The sequence below is a fragment of the Marmota flaviventris genome, chromosome 5 (assembly GCF_047511675.1).
Source record: "Marmota flaviventris isolate mMarFla1 chromosome 5, mMarFla1.hap1, whole genome shotgun sequence".
Taxonomy (NCBI): Eukaryota; Metazoa; Chordata; class Mammalia; order Rodentia; family Sciuridae; genus Marmota; species Marmota flaviventris.
The window spans coordinates 95,969,790-95,989,416 of NC_092502.1; positions in this window are offsets into that span (position 1 = coordinate 95,969,790).

Sequence of the window (19,627 nt, forward strand, 5' to 3'; positions counted from 1 at the left end):
TCAAAATAAAAAATCAGATGGGATGGGGAAGTAGCTCAGTGAGTGGTAGAACACCCCTGGGTTCATTTTTCAGTGAACAACCTCTCCCCCAATGAAAGAAGAAGGTGACTAAAGAAAAATAGTATTAATTCTCTACTGTCCTTGAGAGAACCAATCTTATCAGTTTTATGTATATCACTCCAAATATTTTTCTATGGTCTTATAAACATGTATTTATTATTTTATATAATCAGTAGCTTATGGGTAGGTATATAACATTTCCATTTTTGCTTCTTCTTACAAAAATGGGTGTCACAGATATTTTATTAAGATGATATAAACAGTTGTGACTCCCTCCTTAATATCTGCATGAAGTTCCATATGGTAAATATATGAATTTCCTGCTGATGATGTTCAGGCTGTTTCTAAATTATTGTCACTTCAATCAATATGCAGCAGGACAGTTAGAGGGTAATCCTTTTAAACTACAAGATACATGTAGTTAATGTATAACTTAGTACCATAAAAGGAGAAGCCCCTCTCAGAAAAAAATTATGAGAAAGGGGTTTTTAAATTCCTTTTCCTGCAGGACTGCTCTTTAAATACATCTCCTATTTCTTGTTTGCCGACTAGCATGATTGTTTAAGTATTATTGAAAGTCTTTCTGTAATCATAAACTCAAGATGCTTTATTCCTTATCAGCCATTATCTAACAAAGAAAATAATATTAAAAAATATTTTCAGGATTTGTTTCCTAAAAAGTTATCACTGAGTATCACTAAATGTTTTGGGAATACATCTGTTTGAAATTAGGTTTTTATTTTTCATGATTTATTTCACTAATTTCCTAGATGCAGAAATATGACAGGAGTCAAGATGGCAGATTAGAGGCACCCAGCACTTACCAGCTTCTCAATGAGATAGAACCAAACAACAAGCAGGTGAACAGCTGCATGTTGAGGTGGTGGATTATAGGTGAAACCTAGGAATATTAGATATTAGCATAGTAAGAGAAACAGAGTCTTTAGCACTCATTGGTGGTGGTATAGGAGGATAAAAAAATACTCCTGGTGACTCTATAAGTGCAGAATCTGATATCTTGCAAATATATACCCTAAACAGAGACGATATCTTGGATCTGCATAGTGAGCTGGCAGTGGGGGAGAGGTTCTTTGCATTTCCCAGTGTATTAATATAGTGTCATATTGGGAACCATTTGACGACGGCCCTATTGTTTGCACTTGCTACTCAGGGGATCAGAAGCCCCTTCATTTTTTTCTATCTCTAAGACCCCAAGAACTCTTCTTTACTGGCTCAGAAAATAATCATTCTGAGAGACAGTTTGGCCCAACAGAGTGACTGACACAAATCCACTTAGAATTCCTTGTGGTGGGAAGTGTGGCCTGAAATGTGGAGGGAAGAAGAGACTTCCCCTTAAAATATGTGGTTCCAGAGTTCTGCTATTAGTACCCAGGGAAAAGTATAGTTATGTGAGACTTCATGTGGAATCCAAGGTTGGGAGCTCCAGGATTATGGGTGGTGGATAGCACATAACTTGCCACAGCACAGGTCTATGTAACCCTGTAACCTCTCATCTTGCAGGAGTGCCTAGGGATGCACCCTAGTGTTTGTCTCATCCTAGCAGAAGGCTGCCCAGGGAGCTCTGAAAAGCTCTATTGCCCGTCATGATCAGCATTTCTTACAGGTTCATTAATGTGCCACAGCACAGACTTGGCAGCTGCCCTTGCAACCTATAAGACTATAGAGAATATTTATGCCTAGCACATTCTGCACTAGTTTATTCTAACTTGCAAAACAGTTGAGAGATACTCCAAAAGGTTTAGCCACAAATCATTACTGCCAGTCACCAGGATCATACCACAATGGAAAGAATGGGGATGAGGTGGTGGTGGTGGTGGTGGTGGTGATGAATCACCCCTAGCCAGCATTTTAGTTTTTCCTTTCTTATTTCTTGTCTTTGGAATTATTATTTTTTCAATTTTCTCTTTTTTTCCTTCCACTTTTAAACTTTTCTTCTGCTCTCTTTATTTTTCTTTCTTTTATCCTTTAATTTACACTATATTTTCTTATCTTTCTTTTCTCTTCTTATTGGCGCTGCTATTGTTCCTTCACAGTTCTTATATATTTATTTATTTTTCAGAGCTGGGGATCAAGCCAGGCACTTAGTACATATTGGGTGGGTGGTGTGCCTCTGAGCTATACTCCTAACTCAGGTGAGAGGAATTGCCTCTAGTTTCTGCCATGACCCAGTCCTACCCAAACCCCAGTATATATTTAAAGAATATAGGGGACAAAAGACACCAGCTAATGATATATTTGCAAGTAGGCATAGCTAGGGGTACTGAAATAGTCCTCCTGGGCAATTACCCCAAAGGAAATAAAAACAGCACAACTACTGTGGACACCATATCTATAAGCGGCCTTAGCCTCAGTTTCTCCCACACTCGATTATATTAGACCTCATTGACAAGACTAGTTGTGAGGTTCATGAAGGGGGATCTTGCCCCTTACCTCTCCACATGAAACACTGTAGTGTCCAAAGAGAAGATACAAGCTTTAGGCCCTTCACCATGATTGGAACAGACAGTATCAGAATTTAAAGTAACACAGTCAACATAAGCCCATGAAAATCTCCACTACCTATTAGGGATTTTCACTTCCACTGTAGGAGTATGCACACATAATCTGCAGTCTATACCACATAACTTAAAATTCACAGAGAGAACTGACTTTTGAAACAACTCTAGAGAAGATGAGGCCCCTCAGTCTCTGATATAGCACACATTATGTCAAAATTCACTAATCTTAAACAAAGAAGTCACAGAGAGATGATACTATAAGGCCCAATTGGAATTGAAATCAACAATACACAACAACCAATACATGAAGATGCATCATCAAGAGAAAGCCACTTTGGCTGGGATGGGCTGAGGTGGGCTGGGGCAGGCTGAGGTGGGCTGGGGCTGTAGCTCAGTGGCAGAGCACTTGCCTCACAATATCACATGATACTGGGTTTGATCCTCAGCACCATATAGAAATAAATAAATAAATAAAGATATTGTGTCTATCTACAATTAAAAAATATTTGAGAGAGAGAGAGAGAGTGAGCACGCAAGCCACTTAAAGCCCTCACAGAAATTGAAGAGATATCCACCCTAACAGATGAACAAATATCAGCATAGAAACATAAGAAATTGACAAAGAGGCAATATTACACCTCTAAAATTCATCATTCTGTACTAAGTAAGCAGATTCTAAAGGTATCAGAGTGGATAAAATGCCAGATGAAGAATTAAAAAGAATGATTTAAAAAATAACTCAATGAACTCCAAAATGATATAATTAAGTAAATTAAGGAAGAAAATTCAAGACAAGAATGAGTAATGAAATGAGAGAGGGAAATTTTGAAAAAGACCAAACAGAAATTTTGGAATCAAAAATCTCAATAAGTCAGATAAAAACTCAGTTGAAATCTTTGTAAAGGGACTAGGTCAAGCAGAATGAAGAATATCAGGACTTGAAGACAACTATGATGAAATACTATATTCAGATAGCAAAAAAATAGAATAAAAGAAAAGGAAGAATGAACACATAATATCTCTGGGACACCACTGAAAGACCAAACATGCATAATTGGAATAGATGAGGGAGAAGAGCCATAGGATGAAGGCATAGGAAACATATTAATGAAATAATAGAAGAAAATTCCCCAAATCTTGGGAAAGAGCTAGACATCTATGTACAAGAGGCATGGAGAAAGCCAAATGAACATGACCAGAAAAGCACCTCTCCACAATATACTTTAGATAACTTGCCCAAAGTAGAAGACAGTGACAGAATATTGAAATCTGCAAGGTAGAAGCACCAAGTCATATTTAAAGATAAATCCATCAGAATTACAGTAAATTTCTTAGAGGAAACTCTACAGCTCAAAAGAGCATGAAATGTTGTATTTAAAGACTGGGAAAACAAAAACAAACAAATCTGACAAGCAAAACTGCTATATCCAGCAAGGTTATCTTACACAATTGAAGAAGAAATAAAGTCCTTCCAAGATAGGCATAAACTAAGGGGATTCATGATCATTAGACCAGCATTACAGAAGATATATAAGGGAATCTTACAACCAGAGGAGGAAAAAGACAAACACAATCATGAGAGCATGATTGAAAGCATAAAAACAACTAGAAGAGCAGACACACAAATGACAAATAGGAAACAATCATATATTATCATTATGGTAAATCATCAAACTTCTAAGGTGAATAAAGAGAAAGAAATTAATATATAAAATATTCAAAGCAATAAAGTGACAGGAAGAAGCATTTACCTTCCAATAATAACTCTGAATACAAATGGACTTCATTCTTCAATTAAAAGACACAGAACGGTTTACTGGACTAAAAAACAATACCCCCAAATATATTGACTACATAAACTCATCTCACCTCAAAGATAAATATAGGCTGAAAGAGAAAGGATAAAAAATGATATTCCAAGAAAACAGAATCTTAAAGCAAGAGGGAGTAGCTATATTTATGTTTAGGAAAAATGGACTTTAAAATAAAAATCAGTTTGAAGAGACAAAGAAGGTCACTATGTATTTATAAAGGGAAATAGTTAATAAGAAGATATGACAATTATAAATATGCATGCAACAAATGTCAGAGTATCTTATTTTATGAATAAAACACTATTAGACAAGAAAGGGAGAGATATATCCCAATAAAATACTATTGGGCAACTTCAGTATCCCACTCTTTCCAATCTCTTTCCAATCAGTAGATCATCCAAACAAAATATCAAAGAAATGTCAAAATTAAACTACAGAGCATACCAAATTACTTACCAGACAGTAAAAGAATATTTCATCCAATGATAGCAGAATAAACATTCTTTTAATCAGCACATGAAACTTTTTCCAAAAACAGACCATACGTGAAGCTACACAAAACAAAGCTTAACAAATTGCAATAATTTCTTGCATCTTATCTGATAACAATGGAAATAAAGTAGAAATCAACAGCAAGAAAAACTAGAGAATAACTATAAAACACATGGAAATTGAACAACACACTATTGAACAGAGTGGGTCACTGACAAAATCAGAGGAAATTTAAAATTTCCTTGAGTCAAACAAAAAGGAACACAACATATAAGATCCTGTGGGATACAGTGAAAATAATACTATGTGGTAGTTTATAGCAATAAGTGCCTACAAAAATAAAAGCAAGATCTTGAATAAATAACAAGGCTTTAGAAAAACAACAAACCAAATTTAATATCAGAAAAAAGTAAAGAAATAATAAAGATCAGATCAGAAAAAAATAGATCCAGCTGTAGTGGCGTATGCCTATAATCTGCTGAGGCAGAAAGACCATGAGTTCAAAGCCAGGCCCAGCAATGTAGTGAGGCCCTAAGCAACTTAGCAAGATCTTGTCTCTAAACATAATATAAATTGGGCTGGAGATGTGGCTCAGTGGTTAAGCACTTGTGGGTTCAAACCCTAGTATAAAAAAGAGAAGGGGGTGGGGAGGGAGAGAGAAAAATAAAACAGAGATGAAATAATGATACAAAGCATCAGTAAAGCAAAGATTTGGTTCTTTGAAAATATAAGCAAAATTGACGAACTCACTGTTAAACTAATTAGAGAGAAAGGGAGGGAGGGAGAGAGAGAGAAAGAGAGAACCCAAATGAAAAAATTAGAGATGATAAGGGAGAGATTACAATAGATAGCACTGAAATTGAAGAAAAAAAACATTTTGAAAAACTGTATACCAATATATAGGAAAAATAGAGATGCACAGATTAATGGACATATATGTTCTACCAAAAGTGAACAAAGATGATATAAAAAATAAAAGCAGATAAGTAATAAGAAATGAGATTAAAAGAATAATAAAAAATTCCAACAAAGAAGAGCCCAGAAATGGAAGATCACTACAGAATTTTATCAAATTTTAAAGAAGAACTAAAACAAATGATCCTCCATAAAATGAAAATGAAGGGAACCCTTTCAAACTCACTCTATGAATCATGTATTACATTGATATAAAAATCTGATAAGGACATAACAACAAAAAGAACTATAGACAATATTATTGAAGAATGTAGATGAATATTCTCAACAAAATGTTTTCAAATTGAATTCAACAGAACAATAAAAAAGATCATACACCATGATTGAGTTGGTTGAATTTTAGGAATACAAACATGGTTCAACATAAGTGTTATGGTTTAGTTATAAGGTGTTTCCCAAAAGCTAATGTGTGAAACAATGAAGGAAAGTTTAGAGGTGAAATGATTGGATAATGAGAACTTTAACCCAATCAGTAAATTAATCCCCCGATAAGGATTAACTGGATGGATGTAGGATTAGCCAGGTAGGGTGTAGCTGGGGGAGGTGGGTCATACAGGGCACTGGGGTATATATATTGTACCTGGTGAGTGGAGTCTTTCTATGCTTCCTGGTTGAAGTCTTGAGCTACTTCTCTCCACCACAGTCTTCTGCCCTAATGTTCTTTCTTGCCTTGAACTCCAAGGAATGAAGTTGGCCTTTTGTGGAATGAGAACTTTGAAGCCGTGAGCCCCTAAATAAACTTTTTCTCCTCTATGTTGTTTTTGTCAGGTCTTTTGTTCATAGCAGTAATAAAAGCTGAATAAAACAACAACAACAAATCAATAAATGTAAGAGCACATGAATAGAACAAGAATAGAAATCATCAATCTCAAAAAATAGAAGCCAAAAGACTGATAAAGTTCAACAATGCTTCATGATAAAATCCCTGAACAAATTAGGTGTAGAATGATCATACTCCAACATATTAAAGGCTATACATGACAAATCTATAGCCAAGAGCATACTATATGAAGGAAAAACTGAAAGCTTTTAGAGGACTAAAATCAAGGATGAGACAAGGGTACCACTGTTGTTATTCTTACTAGAAATCCTGGCCAGAGCAATTAGGCAAAAGAAAGAAATAATAGATAAAAGTAGGAAATGGGAAAGTAAAATTCCATGCAAAGACTTATATCATCAGTAAATTATCCCTTTTGCTCATGATATGATTCTATACATAGAAAAATCCTAAAGATTCCACCCCATTTTTTAATATCTGATAAGCAAATTAAGTAATGTGGCAGGGTTCAAAATAAACATACAAAAATCAGTATTGTTTCTGTACATCAATAATGTACTTACTGAGAAATCAGGAAAGCAATTCCATTCACAATAATCTACACCCACACAAATATGTAGGAATTAGCCTTATAAAGATATGAAAGACATCTATGATAAAAATTAGGAAATACAGAAGAAAAAACTTGAAGAAGATACTAGAAGGTGGAAAGACCTCTCATGTTCATGGAGGGGAAGAATGAATATTGTTAGAATAGTCATACTAGCTAAGAAATCTACAGGTTCAATAAAGTCCCCTGAAAGTACTAATAATATTCATCCAAGAACTAAAAAAAAATCCTAAAATTCATATGGAAGCATAAAGGCAATAGCCAAAGAGATCCGAGATCCTAAACAAAAAGAGCTGGAGATTTCACAATACCTGAATTTCAGTACTGTAGAACCACAGTGAAAACAAAACAAAACAAAACAAAAACAAAAACAAAAAAACCCAACACAGTTTGCCATAAATAAAAGGCTCATAGACCAGTGGAATAGACCAGATGACTTAGAAATGAATCTACATATCTTTAGCAATTGATTCTTGACAAAGGTTACAAAAATATACATTGGAGAGTGGGGCTAAGGTTGTAACTCAGTGGTAGAGAGTTCACCTCTCACATGTGAGGCACTGGGTTCTGTCCTCAGCACCACATAAAAATAAAATACAGGTATTGTGTCCATCTACAACTAAAAAAATTAAAAATATATATACATTGGAGAAACAACAGCCTCTTCAACAAATGTTGCTTGGGAAAACTGGATATTCAATGTAGAAGACAGAATTTAGATTCTTATCTCTACTTTGTTCAGAAAATCAACTGAAAAGGGATCAGAGACCTTAATGTTATCTTGAAATTACTAGAATAAAACAGGAGAAACACTTCAAGATGCTGGCATAGGAAATATTTTCTGGATAGGAGTCCAATAGCTTTGGAAATAAAAATTGACAAATGATATTAAATTAAAAAGCTTCTGCACATCGAAGAAAGTGATCAACAGAACAAAGAGAAAGCCTACAGAATGGGAGAAAATCCTTACCAGCTATACATCTCATAAAGAATTAATATCCAGAATATATAAGTCCTCAAAAAACTTAACAACAACAACAACTCAAGTAGTTGAGTTTAAAAATGGACAAAGTATTTGAATAGACACTTCTCAAAAGAGGTACAGGGCTGAGGTTGTGGCTCAGTGGTAGCATACTTGCCTAGCATATGTGAGGCACTAGTTTAGATCCTCAGCACCACGTAAAATAATAAATAAATAAAATAAAGTTATTGTGTCCACCTACAACTAATACTATTTTTAAAAAGAAATACAAATGGACAATGAGTATGTGAAAAAATGCTCAACATCTTTAGCCACCAGGGAAATTCAAATCAAAATCATAAAGATTCTACCTTACTTCAGTTAGAATGATTATTATCAACAAAGAAAAATTCAAATATTAATTCTGGTGAGGATGTGGAGAAAAAGGTAGGAATATGAATAAGTACAGGTACTACAAAAGACAATATGAATGTTCCCTAAAAAACTGAAAATCGATGTACCACATTGTCCAGCTATACCACTGCTGGGAATTTATCCAAATGACATGAAGTCAGCATAGAAAAGAGCCAACTGTAAACCCATATTTATTATAGTACTATCTACAATAGCCAAGATATAGAATCAACCTGGGTGCCCATCAGTAGAAGAATAGACAAAGAAACTATCACACACACACACACACACACACACACACACACAGAGAGAGAGAGAGAGAGAGAGAGAGAGAGAGAGAGAGAGAGAAGAATATTATTCAGCTGTAAAGACAGAATCGGGAGACATCATATTGAGTGACATAAATCAGACATAAAAACACAAAACAAGTATCATGTTTTCTCTGTTAACCAGAAACCAAAAAATATAGACCTGGATGTAGAAGAGGGACTCTTAGGACTGGAAATGAGTAGAGAGCCAGGGTAGGGGGAAAAAGGGGTAGGTGAGAGAGGGTAGAAGGGAGGGTAGACATGATTAATGTGTGGTATCTGCATATATGGAAGTGTCACAGTGAAACCCATTAATTTGCACAATTAATATTGTTAGTAATAATAAAAAAGTTATTTTGGGCTACTACTAGAAGAGAAAGAAATCTTAAGATAAATTGGATCTTTAGTACTGAAATTGTAGAATGATAAGCAGTCCCATAGCATTTATCCTACCATTTCCAAATTTTAAGTAGCTCTTCATATTTTATTTCACTACATGACATGCATTCGAGTTGGGTGAATGTGGCAGATTCTGAATTTACTGAAAAATTACCCAGTAGCAATTTTGAATTCAGCAGATATCATTATATTAGTAACTTTTCATTATTTCTATGAATTAGCTGATACTTCTTTCTAAGTGTCATGTTCTTCTCTATTATTGAAGCACAATCTATAGCTACTCTTGTTTTAAATTCATCTTTTAATCAAATGTGAAGCTGTTGGTCTTTTTCATGGATTATTTCAGTGATATTAAATAATATTATTATCTTCTTTAAAAATCATACCAATTCAAGGCACTTAGGCTTAAATTAAATTAAGGGAAACATTTGGTTTGATATAAATGAACTTAGACATTTATATGTGCAAATTGGCTAACTATATTTCTAATAGCCACTTCTTTCTGTATCTGGCCTAGAATATGGAAACAGATATAGTAGTAATTATCTGAAATGTTTAAAAATGTATTATACTGGAAGTTGTGTCTGGCAAACCTGAAGGACATAATGCAATTGACACTGATTGACCCAAAGTCCCTACTTTGAAAATTATCAGCCAATCTACTAGAGAAAAATAAATAAAAAGGAAGTACTGTGTAAATCCCACATTTTAGTTCTATGTATATATTTTATTTCTGCAGTACTGAGGATTGAGTCCAGGGGAGTTTTACTATGAACTATATCCGCAACCCTTTTAAAATTTTTAAATTTTGAGACAGGATCTCACTAAGTTGCTGAGGTTGGCTTGGAACTTGAGAGCACGCATCAGCTCATGGAATAGCTGTGGTTACAGGCATGTGCATGTGCATCCAACTTAAACTCCATATTTGAAAAAGACACTTAATTTTAATATTGTGAACTTTAAAAATAAATGTTCTTTTGAACCCTAATCCTAAACCTAAGCTGAATACTTTTGGAACTTACAAAGGCAAGGAATTATTCAAGTTTCAGATGGTGGGATTGCAATGAGTACACAGGGCATTCAATAGAAATCCTGAAAGGATTATGCTTTAGTTGTGGATGCTGAGCTAGCCCAAAATAAAGGTAATTTCACACTCACCCCAAGAAAGCATAAACACAAGCCTGAAAAGTATGCTGATCTAATGTACAATAAACATTTATCAGGGTGAAGTCCAGCATTCCGTAAAGGAATCAAATAAAATCCAGCACTCAATAATATAAATTCATAGTGTCTGGCAGATAAAGAATTACTAGACATTTTAAGAAAGCAGTGTGCATGTGTGCATAAGTATTAAATATTCTCAGTGATTTAAAGGATGATGTGAATATAATGAGAGAGTCTGTATTAAAAATGAACCAAATGGAACTGAGATAAAACTTTAATAGGATGAAATAATCTACAGAAAAAAGATTAATGATTTTGAACACAAAGCAAAAATATTCAAAATGAGACAAAAAAGAAAATACTGAAAAGAAAAATGAACAAAGCCACAGTGACATGTCATTTCATTTCAAAATATAATATTCTCATTCTCTCTCTCTCTCCCCCTCCCCGCCACACACACAACACAAACACACACACACACACACACACACACACACACACACAGAGTTTCTGAAAGAGAATGAAATGGAAACAAATGTAAAGAAATGGTGGCCTAAAGATTTCCCAAGAGTAATACCTACAGATATAAGAAGTTTGAAAAAAGCCAAGGAGAATACACAAAAAAGGCCATAACAAAGTCATTCTAAAATTTCAAAACTATTGATAAAGAGAAATTATTAAAGGCAACCAGAGTAAATCAATGAAATTAATTGCAGATAAATGTTAGAGAAAACTAAAGAAGCCAAAAATGGGTTTCATGAAAACTAATCAATAAAAGTGATAAATCTCTATATATATTGGTCTAGGAAAAAAATTGAAGGGAACTAAGTTGCCAATTTCAGGAGTAAAAGTAAAAACCTAACTAGAGATCCTGCAGACTTCTGAAAAGATAAAAGGTAATACAAACAGCAATATCCCAGTACATTTAAGAATCTAGATGATATGGACAATTTTCTTGAAGGATACTTTGTCAAAAATGATGTAAGAAGAAATAGAAAACCTAAATAGCTCTATATCAATTTTTAAAACTTAACTTTTAGTGAACAACTTTCCCAGGATGAGAACGCTAGGCCAAGAAATTATCACTGTTGAATTCAATCATACATTTGAGGAAGAAATAAGAATGTCAATTCTATACAAACTACTTCTGTACGATTTTACAATTTTACTTTACAACTCTACTTCCAACTTTTATATTACTTTGACACCAAAACTAGACAAAGATATCACAAGAAAGGAGAACTATAGAGGGATATCCTTTATGAACATAGGTGTAAAAATCCTTAACAAATATCATCAAATGAATCCAGTCTGTACATAAAATGGAAAACACACCATGACAAAGTTAACTTATCTTAGGAAAGCGGAGTTGACTTAATATTCAAAGATCAATGTTAACAGAATAAAAGTAAAAAACCATATGCTACACTCATAAATGCAGAAAAAGCATTTGACACAATTTAACATCCATTCATGACCAAAAATTACTATAAAGTAAAATAAAAACTCTTAAAAAACCAGGAATAGAAGAAAACTTACAACATACAAATTGTTGTGTGTTTTATATAACTAGCATAATACTTAAAATTGAAAGACAATATTGTCCCCATAAGAACTGAAAGAACACAATGGCACCCACCCCTACCTCTTCCACTAAGAGGTATGCAGAAAAATAAAACCCTAAATATCTCTCAACCAGTGAATAGAGAAATAAAATGTGCTATATTCATTCAGTAAAATATTACTCAGTATTTAAAAGGAATGATATGCAGAAAACATGCATAAATCTCAAAAGCATTGTGATGTATAAAAGACAAACAGTACAGAATCTATCATTTCATTCATCTGCAATTCCAGGGAAAGGCCTAACTAGCTTGTGATGACAGAAAGCTTATTAAAGGTTTTGTAAAGGGTTGGGAGGTGAGATAATTGACTTAAAGGAATTAAGAAGGAACATTTCTGGGGTACTGAGATTCTTCTATATATTAGTTATATGGTACTTTTTCCTGTATATAAATGATCTCAATAGTGTTGGTTAAGAAACATTTCAAAATATAATTACCATGGAAGATGTGCTCAAAGAAAAAAAAGGTGCAAAGAAAACATAAGAAAAATTTAATGCCATGAGAAACAGTCAATAAATGATGTAGAATAAATTGTACCAAACTCAAATGAAATTGGAGATTTGAACTGCAGAGTAAAATATATGGACACACACACACACACACATACACACACACTCCATTTTATACATTTATCAGATCTTTTGTCAGCTTTGAAAGACAGTATATTTTAGGGAGTTTTGAAAGTTATACTCTCTTGAAAAATAAATCTGCCTTTGTTATAGATTATAATATGGGGTTATTTCAAGCATACCTAATAATATGTTTATATGCCCTCCATGCATGCTGGAAAGGCAGGTGTAGAGCCATTTCACGAACAAATATTAATAAGTGACATTGTATGTGGAACATGATCTTAACAGTAGTTTGGAATTGTAAAAAATTATTTGGTCTTTCATCTCAATCAGTTTTTAAGCTTAGTTTAAAAGACCAGACCAGAAAAGAATAATGCCAAAGATTTATTTTGAGCACAGAAAGCATGGATGTCCATGTGACAATAGAGTTCTAGCAGTTCAGAAAGAAAGAGATCACTAGGTCACTGTTTCCTAGAGTGTGAAGCAGGCACACTGGAGTTTCCCTGGATGTTTCAATTCTTACACTAATGAGCTTCAAACCAAGGAAGTCATTCCCTTGGTCAATTCTCTTCCAATTATCTGGAAATTATGTCAAAGAGAGAGTGTAAATTTAATGCAAGCACATCTTTAATGTCTCCTTAAAATTTCCTACATTCCTCTTCTTTTTACAATTAGAAAGCAGAATCAGGAGCAGGATGTCTAGCAGGATATAGTATCTAGGAAAAAAAATTAAAATATAATTAGATTGCATTTTATTCTCTTTAAGATATCTTCTGTTTATAATCAATAAATATTTTACAATGATTGTGCTGAGTTTGTATCTCATGTACAAAATCTCTGATATATTCTACTTCTCCCACCTTTATATTACTTTGAAAATCCACGAGGGCACAAAATGGTATACAATTATGTAAAAGTGACAAAACCAGAAACCAAAACCAAGCAAACAAAATTTGATTAGGCAATTTTTTATAAAAGACAGACATTATTTTCATGATTGAAAATCAAAAGCTTTAGTATTTGCCTTTAATTTTTTGCTACCATTTTTTTACAAAAATAATGCAAAATGGAAAACATATGTGTATGTATATATATATATATATATATATATATATATATATATATATATATACACATATTCCTTCAGCAAAACAAAAATTCTTCCAAACTTCTGCTTTAAAAATCCTGACTATACTGATTTGGGTCTGACTCATTGTTGTTCCTTTAAATTTAAGAAGTTGCACTTCTTGGGAACTTGTAGGAAAAAGTCTATTTTTATTCTTGATGGATTCTGATGTCAATACATTGAATGTCCTAAAATTCAGGTTTGCATATTAAAGCTATGCACATGACTATTTTAAAAACTGAATGGAATAGAGCTAACAAGTAATATTTAAAAGCCACAGGTTATTAAGCTTTGTTAAATATTGAGAATCAGTTACCATTAAAAGTGACCATTCTAATGGTAATATTTATTTCACTTATTTTTTGAGAAACAAATTGCAAAACTAGTCTGACATTACATACTTAATGATGCCTAATATGTTTGATAAAGAGGTGAGATAATTTCAAAAATTGATGAAAAGGTTTGAAAACAACTTTGCACAACTTTAACAAAAGATTGCATTATACTGTTTCCAAATTTGTCTTAGTAGAATTTCTCTACTTAAGCATCCATATAATACTGGTATTGTATGGTATTGTGTGTGCCTGACTAGACATTTTGGGAAATTTCCTCTATTATATAGCTTAATTTTCACTAACTGTGCAAACCTGAGAAAACAAGTTTGGTAACTTAAGTTATCAAAAATCTACTTCCTTAGAATAATCTTGCCTTTTCTGTTTTTTTTTTTTCTGTTATAAAAAGTTGTGGAAGCAGGTGGATTTATTCCTGTGTTCCACTTGGAACAGAATTAACTCTTCCAATTTTCTCAGACATTTTATTTAATCACTGTCCGGGAGAGATTCTTCCCTGTGTCCTACCTATACCCAACAGGGACATATTCATGGACTTATCTGTATCCACTGTGTGTAGTAAGTTTTAAGAAGGGAAAATAATTTCCCCTCATATCTGTAATGACTTTTTTAAAAAGTTTGGAATGAAAGTATTTTAATAGAGAAAGCTATTTTAGCTCATTTTGTAATAGTCTCTTTTAAATTGTCTGATATCATATTGAGCTTACAATTAATCAAGGGATACAATTGAATATTAAAAGTTATTGAACAATCAGAAAACAATAATGCTCAATTCAGTGAGAATACTGTTTTAATGTTTGAGATTTGTGAAAGGCACTAGGATCTTTTCTCCTGCCCATAGAATTTTAGTAGTAACTAAGTTAATTAATCACCTAAGAATGAAATTGATTGAGACAGAAGAACTGGCTGATAACACATAAAATACAGATAAGGTTACCAACAACAAAACACATTAAATATACTTCATAGTAGTTAACAGAATTTTTATATGTTTATTCAGTTGCTGTGGGTAATTGTTCCATTGGTAAAAGTTTTCTTTAAGTTCAACTAGAAAAAAACTTCATTTGAAGTCAGTTTTAGTTTTTTTCCGATGAGGTTGATCTCTCTTATTCTTTTTAAAGCCTTCATTCATTGGTTAAGCTTTCTCTACCTTTTTGTTCTTACACTGTCAAATGGTCTCACCATAAAGACTATTGAAGCATAAAGACATATAGAATTAAGGATTCTACTTCCCAGAAATCCTTTATTTGAAGAATTAGGAGGTTTGATTTAACACATTTTATCTAGGTAACAGTACTACTCTAACTTACAAAATATGTAAAATAAAATATATTTAAATTAAAATAAAGGAGCTTAATGCTTTCAAACATAAAGAGATAGAAACATTAATTACCCCAATTTGATCAGTGCATATTGTATACATGTCTTGGATATCACACTGCACTCTGTTCATAAATATAATATATAAATATATAATTATCATGTGTTAATCAAAATTTAAAAAGAAGTTTAAAGAGAAAGAAATTATGACTACCTCATTTGATCATTACACACATATACATGTATTGAATTCTGACATTGTAGGTACCCCATAAACTGATACAATTAAAATAAAAAATAAATTAAAATTTAGCTGGTGATTTTTAAATTATGTTTTCAACTTGTTTAGCTTTGTCCTTTCATTGTCATAGTTTTAGATTTAAAGGGGAATCCTTTAAAATGAAGATAAGTAAAATTGTTACAAAACATATACATGTATTTTATTATTATTATTTTTTGGTGCTGGAGATATAATCCAGTGCCTTCACGTGCTAGCCAAACACTCTTAACACTCAGCTATATCCCCAGCTGTGATTTGGGTATCATTGCAATGATGCCAATGGTACAGGCTGAGATGATGCTGAGGGTTAACTAATGGAACTGTATTGAATTGTTTAACTTTAAGCAAGCAAAAAGCTTGCTATTAACCAGCAAGTAAAAAGAAAATACTTATTTACATGAAAGACATTTAATGAATATTTTTGAATTCTATTAAATATTTCCCATAAGTTTTTTGTAATGTAACATTGCAAGAAAAACCTTTTTTGGTGATTTCATGTTGAACTCAATGTTTTATTTATAGTGAACTGGGAAATTCATTTTAGAATAAATCACCACCTGGTGGCACTGTTTACTAAGAAATTGTTAAAGCATGGGCGGACCACAGGGCTCAGTGTCCTTTATGTTGCTGTATCCTTTTGTGTTTGTGGAATTGGTCATCTTTTTCTATTGTTAGTGAATACTTGAGTTTTAAGGGTGAAAATATTACATTCTTTTTATTGTATAAACCATTTTATGTATATAGAGCTTATTGCTGTGTGTTTCATAATCACTGAAAAAAATCTTAGAAAATATTGTTGGACTGTTTCTATAATCTGTTTTTTTTGTGTGTGTGTGTGTGTGTGTGCATTTGCTTATACCTAGAAAGCACCAAAAGAAAGTGAAGAATAAATATTAGTTCAAAGTTAGATTTTATACCAATGTATATTTTGCAGATTCTTAACAGTGGTTGGAGGAAAAATGGTGGGGTGAAGCAATAGACAAGTGTTCTAAAATGAGAAGCCAAGGCACTTCAGTGTGGATATAGTACACACATAGTTCACTGAACACTGAAGGACAATTTTAAGGAAATGTTCATATAGTACTTCCCTCCTCTTTTACCACCACATCGCCTTTTCTTCCTTCAAATCCCTCAATGGATATTTTATATCTTATTTAAACAATGAATTCAGATATTGGGATGTTAAAATGTACATATATTTGGAAAATTTTTATTCATTTTCCACTTTGCTTTCTGTGAAATAGCCTATACATGTATCTTGCACAAAGCTCTAATTTACTACTTGATTTTATGATCTTGAGATCCACAGCAAATAATGTTCTTCATTTACACATTTAATTAGTACACAAACCAATTATGGGCAACTAGATGCATATTAATTCCACAGAAAGGGAAAATTTGAATGTAATATAAACAATTCCAATGTTAAGAAATTAAAGTTTAGTTCCCTGATGTCAGGTGCATTAGCTTTAGTAGGTCAGGGATTGTCATCTATTGGGTTCACTGATAAGGACCAACCTGACATGAAGCAGATATTCAATAAATATTTTGGATGAATTCAAATGAATCTTTGAATTCCTGGCAAAGTAACAACAACAACAAGGTTGATTGTTAAAAAATATAATGAAAGATAGCATGATATTGAAATAAGACCTGGAAGAATGAATAAATAATTAATTTAATGTAAAAAGTTACAATTCTAATTTCTGGGTCTTTATTAAGCAGAGAATATATTTGTTATAACATTTTAAAATCATGCAGAGTAAGAGTGTACTGAAATTGCAGTTTATTATGTATAAAATAAACACTTTGAACATATCCTCTATGAAGGTGCTTTACAAGGAGTACATAATTATTTGGAAGAAATGTTTTCTTACAAAGAAATGAAGAATAATATAAGGTCATTGGTAGGAAAGAAGAGCCTGAGAGTTTTGAACATTAATATGAGTAAGACTTGAATCATGAGGCTGTTGGAACTTGTGGATTTCAGTGCCCTGACTTGGGTATCATTGCAATGATGCCAATAATGAAGACTGAGATAGAGTTGAGGGTTAACAAGGGAACCGTATTGACTTGTTTGACTTCAATGATGTCTTCCATCTTTATTTTATTTTGGTTGTTGTCTGTCTAGGAAGCTTCCTGTTTGCTTTTATTATTTTTCTTTTTTTTTTTTAACTGACAATAAAATCTTCTCCCAAATTGAGTCCATCTCACTGGGTTGTGCACATGGAAGCTTTTTGCAAGTGGGTAGAGACAACAAATTTTAGTTCTGGTCACTGGCGTGGTTGTGGAAGATCAGGGAGAAGGCACATACTTCATCAAGTCTGCTTTTCTCACCTATTGGTCTTCCTCTTATTTCCCAGACCAAGCTGGCTCTCATATTTCTCTTCCTTCCTGTTATAAATAATTGATTCCAGGGCAGCGTCCTTCAAAAGCATGTACATCTTAATAGGAAGGAATTTTTTTAAAATGAATAATTTGTGTGTGTGTGTGTGTGTAGCAGGTATGAGACATACTACATAAGAGCACAGACCTTGGAACAGACTTTCTGGAATGGAACTTCACTTTTTGCCAAATCACTGTGTGATTTGAGGCAAATTATCTGACCTATTTGAGTTCCATTTTCCTCATGAGCAAAATCATATCTAATTGATGAGAGGATGAATGTGTAAAGGTAAATATTTTAGAATAGTATCTGGCACATAGTAAGTGCTATTTGACCTCTAAGAGCAGTTTTAGGCATCAGCATATGAAGAGGGAGCATGATTTGGACTTTGGTGTCTCCCATAATTCATGTCATTGTATCACCAATAAGTAGCCTAAGGTCTCCTGCAACTATGCCTTGGGTTCAGTTGGGTTATTATCAACTGTTCTTTCTGACTTTGAAGGAGCTTAAAAAACAATAATAGATTTTGATCAGAAAACTTTCCTTGGTACATGGAAACAAATGCTCTAAAGGTACTTGAAGCTTATTATACTGAAGGAGTATCTAATATTAATAATATATTCCTCAAAATACTTTTTAGATAAGCATTAACAAAGTTTGCCACAGATAAGTATTACATATGCTTCCAATGTTTAAACATAACGTTATGCTACAGATAAGTATCATACACATTTCCAATGTTTAAACATATCATTAAAACTCCTTTAGCACCGGTATTGATGATCAAATATGAATTTTTCTTATAAGGGAAAACTTGACATTTTCTGTATTTTTACTATTAGTTAACAATAATGTTTTTTTTTCTGGTACTGGGGATTGAACCCAGGGGTGCTCAACCACTGAGCTATACTCACATCATTTTTAATTTTTTTATTCTGAGACAGGGTCTAAATTACCCAGGCTGGCCTCAAACTTGAGATCTTCCTACCTCAGCTTCCTTAGCAGCTAGAATTATAGGCATTAGCCATAATCCTGGATACCTTATTATTTTCATTTGCATTTTCTAGGTTTTAGAAAATGGAACTGTTTTCATTTGATACTAAGTTGACTTTCCTACAAAATGCATTCTGTAATATTTAAATAATTTTCTATTGACTTGCTGATCATTTTGAGTTAGTAAATCTATAACTTTCTTGTGCCTCTTTTCAATAGGAATATAAGGAAGTAAGGATATATATGCAATCAGAGCAAAAATATTCATAGAGAATGTGAAATACTAGAATAATGGAGAACAAGGGCTTATGCTTATCTATATCCCGGTAACAGACTACAGCACTGTGTCATAAGTCATAGCCCATTTCCTTGTCACTACTTGTTGCATAATTTATGAGGCCCCATTCAAAATGAAAATGTGAGCCTCTTGTTAAATATTTATTAAGAATTTCAAGATGGCAACATGAGAGCATTAAGCCCT